Source organism: Callospermophilus lateralis, chromosome 13, assembly GCF_048772815.1.
Source record: "Callospermophilus lateralis isolate mCalLat2 chromosome 13, mCalLat2.hap1, whole genome shotgun sequence".
Lineage (NCBI taxonomy): Eukaryota > Metazoa > Chordata > Mammalia > Rodentia > Sciuridae > Callospermophilus > Callospermophilus lateralis.
In genome coordinates this window covers 68,625,849-68,631,581 of record NC_135317.1, presented here as the reverse complement: position 1 = coordinate 68,631,581, position 5,733 = coordinate 68,625,849, and the positions used below count along the sequence as shown (strand labels likewise).

Here is a 5,733-nt window from a genome sequence, read left to right as displayed (position 1 = left end):
GTCAACTGTGGTTAAATTAACAGATAAAATATGCGACCTCCTATCTCTGGAGGACCTTCCTATTCTGTCCAGAGATTGTAACTCTAAATCATGGGACTTTTCTCTCAACTAACGGAAATGCATTATTTGATCAGCAAAAGTTGGTGCCACTCAAACAATTTTTGAAAGACACTCACTTAAAAATTTTTAGTATTGGGGATTGAGCCCAGAGCCTTGGACATGCTAAGCATACTCTGTACCACTGAGCTATATTCCCAGACATTTATTTATTTATTTATTTATTGAGACAGAATCTTGCTGTGTTGCCCAGGTTGGCCTTGAACTCCTAAGTTCCTTCACCAGCATCTCCAGTAGCTAGGGCTGACTACAGGCACATGCTACCATGTTGAGCTCTCATTTTTATTTACATAAAGCTCATTTAATCCGGTTCAGTGGTGAGTCCTTTAGCCTTTGCCTTTTGCAGCTTGATACTGTGAGCCAGAAGCTTTGGATTCAGGACATTGCTTCTCCAGAGGCTGCAGATCTCTTGGAATCTGCCACTGTAATTGGTCCTGATAGCTTCCACCAGCTGAGTCAGAGCTCCTTTGTCTTCCGAGTTAACCTGTGTGAAGGCAAGGTGTTGCATGCCTTCCAGAGGACTAGTGTCCCAGCCTGGCCTTTCCCTGGATGATATAATAGAGGACCTTCATCTTCTGACACAGGCGGGCAGGAAGACAACCAGCTTGAAGGGATCCATGGCAAGTGGAGTCACCATCAACTGAAACTTCTTGTTCTTCACCAAGGTGGTGGACAGGAAGTCTCTCTTTGGGACATCTCTGTCATGGGCAATATAGGCCAACAGTTTCTGCTTCTTCTCTTGCTTTATCTCTGGTTTGGGTAGCTGGCAGCCTCAAGCCTGTGTGCACTGGTTAATCACAGGAGACATTTTCAGCAGCATATGGGGAATAGCCCTCTGCACTGCAGCTGGATGAAGTGGGGCCACTTGACAAAGCAACCGAGGTCCCTTTGGGGCTGGTGTCATGTTTCTCCAGTGCCAAAATTTAGACTTTTTCCAAGCAGAGAATATTTAATTTCTTGGCCTTCTGCTTCTTTATGACAGCAGGGATGGGGCCACGTTCTTCCCTTTGGCCTTCTTTCACATCTTGCGTGGCTGGAGGAGGGAGACAGAGAGAGAGAGGAAGGAGAATTGTAGAAATTGCCTCAGCGAGGACCTGCTGTTTGAAAATTAAATGGTTTGGCCAATTTCACTTCCCAGTTTGAATTTACCAAATTATTTTGTGTGCACGTTCAAATGTATAATCATAACTCCCACCATTACATATAATTATAATATACCAATAAAAAATTTCATGGTGCTTTTTACTTTTGTAAAAATACTCTTTTCATTTGATTACTTAGCATTATCATTAGATCCCCATTTGAAAGAACAGAATTCTGCTGATGATGTCAGTTTCACTCTATAATTGAGTTCATTATTGAAATTGTGGGTCATTCACCTGAGTTGAGATTTCTTGCCATGGTTTATATCATAACCATGGTTAGCATGGAATGGTGCCCTGCCAGTGGGCTGCCCTGCTGAAGATTAAATGCTTTCTTTTACTCTGGTGAGAGATTGTTATAATTTAAAGTGTTTTTTCCCTCCACCCCCCTCCAGATTCATATGTTGAAGCCCCAACTCACTTCAGAATGTGACCTTAGTGGGAAATAATGTCTTTGCAGATGTGATTGTCTATGTTGAGATGAGGTCCTTTGGGTGGGCCCTAATGCCAATGTGACTAATGTTCTTATGGAAAGTGCAGATTTGGATACACACAGGAGAATGCTGAGAGAAGTAGTTGGGGCAGAGGCTGGAGTGATGCACCTATGAGCCAGAGTATCAAAGATTGCTAATGAACCACAGGAATCCAGAGCAGAGTTGTGGAACAGATCCTTCTTACAGCCCTCAAAAGGAACCATCTATGGTGATATGGTGACCATAATTTAGGACTTCTAGCCTCATCTTGAGCTCAGACTCATAGCCTCTAGAATTATGAGAAAATAAATATCTATGGCTAGAACCATCCAGGCTTTGGCATGACTTCTCTAGCAAACCACTACACCTTGGGAGGCACTTGGGTGGGACCCTTCGATGTGGCTCCTGCCGGGCTGTCTTCACAGTGTCTTTGCATCTGACAGGAAGACTCCTGATTCCTTTCCCCTCTGAAACTCCCCTTCTCGCCTCTCCCTGTTTCTATGCTCTGCAGTTGTGGGGAACTCCAAGTCCTCACCCTTCAGAATTCTCTAGTTTAGTCACATGCAGCCAGGTATGTGACGTCAGTCTCTCCTTTTCCAAAACTCCAAGTTCTATGACTGGTTCTTTTGGGGTCTTCCTCATTCAGCTTGGAAAGAGACCACAGTACGTAAATGAAGGGGAGAGGAAATACCACCACACTTTCTATGAATTCTCTGCAAAGACCCTCCTCTCTTCATACATTTGGGTGACAAATATTTATTAAGTGCCAGACCCCCTATTCTAGACACAACAATGAACAAAACTAAGCTGCTTTCTTGTATTCTAGAGGAGGATATAAAATATGAAATAAACAAAATATATGATATATTAGATGATGTGTGTTGCAAAGACTAATGAAACAGCATGAAAGGAATTGCTAGTTTGGTTTTCTATAAGATTTATATAGGAGGGCAGATCTCTGGGATATAATGTTTGTATGTAAGCTTGTGATAAATTGAAGTAAAGCAAGGATACACTTTAAAGCAAGAACTATCCAGGCAGAGTGAGTAGTTAAATGCAAAGCTCAGGATCAGGAGATATTTGGGTTGTGTTAGACAGCTTTCTGTGACTGTAACAAATACCTAAGATAATTAATTTGTAAAAAAAAAGTTTATTTCCACTCAGAGTTTTAGACAATACTAATTGTTGATGAGGATGTAGAGCAATCAGAGGTGTCATGTATGGCACCTGGGAGTGCAAAATACTACAACTTCACTAAAAACTTTAAAGGGTTTCTTATCAATTTTAAACTATCCTTTCTGTGTGAATTAGTGACTCTACTTTCTATTTACCCACGAGAAAGAAAAGTTTATTTTCATGTAAAAAATCTGTATATAAATGTTTATAGAAGCTTTTTATGTAATCTCCCCAAACCAAAATCAACTCAAATGTCCTTCAGTGGTGAACTGGACGTGTCTGTGCAATGAAATCTGTACAACTCAGCAATAGCAAGGGACCAATCACTGATAAATGCAAAAATGCACATAAATCTCAAGTGCAAAAATCCCTAGTTAAGTCCTTAAAATTATATTCAAACATTTCCAACTGCTATATTATATCCAGGTATAGGATAGAAAACAATTTTGATTTTTGGGGGCTGAGGATTGAACCTGAGACTTACTAAGTGAAATTGAAAAACCAGAGAAAAGGCTATTTTGCTGGTATGATTCCACTTATATGACATTCTAGAAAAGACAAAACAATAGGGATGGAAAAGAGAGGGGTGGGCTAAGGGTGAGGGTAGTGTTGATTACAAAATAACAACACTGGAGAATTTCAAGGAACGATTTTTTATAATTTTTGTATCATGATGGTGGATACCTCTCCCCATTTGTCAAAACCCATAAAACCAGACATTCACAGGAATAGATCTTACACAGTATGCAAATTAAGAAATAAAATTTTAAAACATGAAGGAAAAAAGGATCGAAAAAGAAGTCTGTGTAAATCCGTCCTTCCTATTATGAAAAAACCAACCCAAAATGGGAAAATAAATTCATCTTGATCCCTGAAGCTTAGAGCTGTGGTTGAGAACAGATAACTTAATTCCCCTTCATGAATAAATAGTCTGGTTCCTATTTTTAAGAGTTCTTGTGTTAGGAAGTCAATGCAGGGAACAGTATAGTCTGAGAAATTGGTTTTTGGTATTATAATTTTTTCCATCTTAATATCTACTATTGAAAACATTTGGAGAGGGTCAGAACTGTCAGAAAAATAAGCCATATGTTTATCTTCTTTTCTTTGCAGTATAGAAATGTTAATAGGACAGATGAATTTCACCATACTAGTGTTATGGAGGAAACTAAGAGTAAAACATCAAGAAGTTGTTTATTTTTTCCCCTTAGAAATCTCTTTAATCCAAGAAACATAATTAAATTTTTTTTAAAAAAATTTAGAAATAGTTTAGAAATCTCATGCTATTTTGGCTATTAGAAATAAAAATTATTTGGAAGGAATATTTGGTGCTGAGGCACAATCTAATGTGACAGCTGAAATCCTAAGGCAGGATGAAGCTCAGTGTTATTTCTGAATGAGAGGAAGTGGCTCAGGTCACCAAATGGCCAGGGCTATGAATCTCTTTCCCTGTGAATTTTGCTCCCTGTGAATTTTCTTTCTAAGGACATGCTGAGAAAGTCCTAAACTGAAATACACACAGTATATTCTTTTCCCATCCTTGGCTGCTCTGGCGCCTTGTCTAGGAAAAGGTGAGACCAGCTCTGGCTGAACCACCTGGGAGCACTATGAGAGTGAGCCATGGACGCGTAGCGCCCTTCCTGCCCCTACAAGGTGCAAATTTTATAGGAACAACAACAATAAAAATAGCAGGTCTACTGGGGATGATGATTAATTGTGGAGAGTTAGTCAAGGTGTCTTGACCGTGAAGGTTTCCTTCATTAGAGGCTAAAATTGACACAGTATTATCCACTTAACATGAACCTAATACAATATGTGATGACGTCCTCCAGTACCAGTGACCTGGTGGCCCCCAGAGTTGGCTCACATAGGTCAGTGCTGAACTGGTTGTCTTATGAATGCAAGGTGAGGTAGCGATTAGGCAGAACAGGAGAAATAAAGATCTAGGAAGAGGCAAAGTTCCTCTTAATTATACTCAAGACAGCCAGAGGCCCTCTCCTAACCGTGGCATTTGGACTTTTTACTAGGCTGCTAAATGGTTCCATATTCTATTTTTAAAATGAGTCCTTGGCCTGCTGGGTAGTACCGGCCTTCCAGCCTCCATAGTCATCTTTTCCATTGGTTCAAGTGCAAAGCTTCCCTGGAGGGTAGGGTTGAGGGAAAACAGGGGATGATGGGCCAAGCAAGAAAAAAAGCACCTGTGGGAATTTATGGGCTGGGTACAAGAACCCTTCCTTTGTGACCTGAAATACACCTGACACATGAGCCAAGCCATTTAAAATAGACCTAGGGAAATAAAGCCAAACAATGTTTGCTAAATTGCGATTCTGCTTGAACTAGTTTCTAAAAGCCATTGGTTGCGATGAAGTGGGGAGTGTTTACAGAAAGGAGAAAGGGTAGGCCTCGCACAGAGCAGAGATTTGCCCTTGTCCCCAACTTCACTCCACCTTCCTCAAAGCTGTTGGGCTTCTTCCACCTTCATGGAGACCCAGCTCCTCTCCTGGCCTCTCATGCAGATTCCTGCAGCTCTTGCCTTAGGAATGGTCTCTTCCTCTACACCAGTTGGTTTTCCCCGGAATGGCTAGTGTGTTTCTCTGATAATACACCAGATTTTGTCACTCCTTGCTTGAGGCATTCAGTGATGGGCTTTACATTTAGAATAAAACCCAACATTCTCTTCTTTGTTTCATTTTATTTGTTTTAAATATTTATATATATATATATATATGTATATATATATAATTTTAACTTGTCTAAAAACGTCAGGGCAGAGTTACACAATTTTGCACCCTGTTTTCCTTGCACTTGTATGTTGTCTGCATCATCTT

The 5,733-nt window shown here is 40.3% G+C and overlaps 1 pseudogene; it reads right to left on the bottom strand.

Moving 5' to 3' along the window:
- Window positions 1-418: 418 nt before the first annotated feature.
- LOC143412089 (large ribosomal subunit protein eL8 pseudogene) lies at window positions 419-4,527 on the bottom strand (annotated as a pseudogene).
- Between the last annotated feature and the right edge of the window lie 1,206 nt (window positions 4,528-5,733).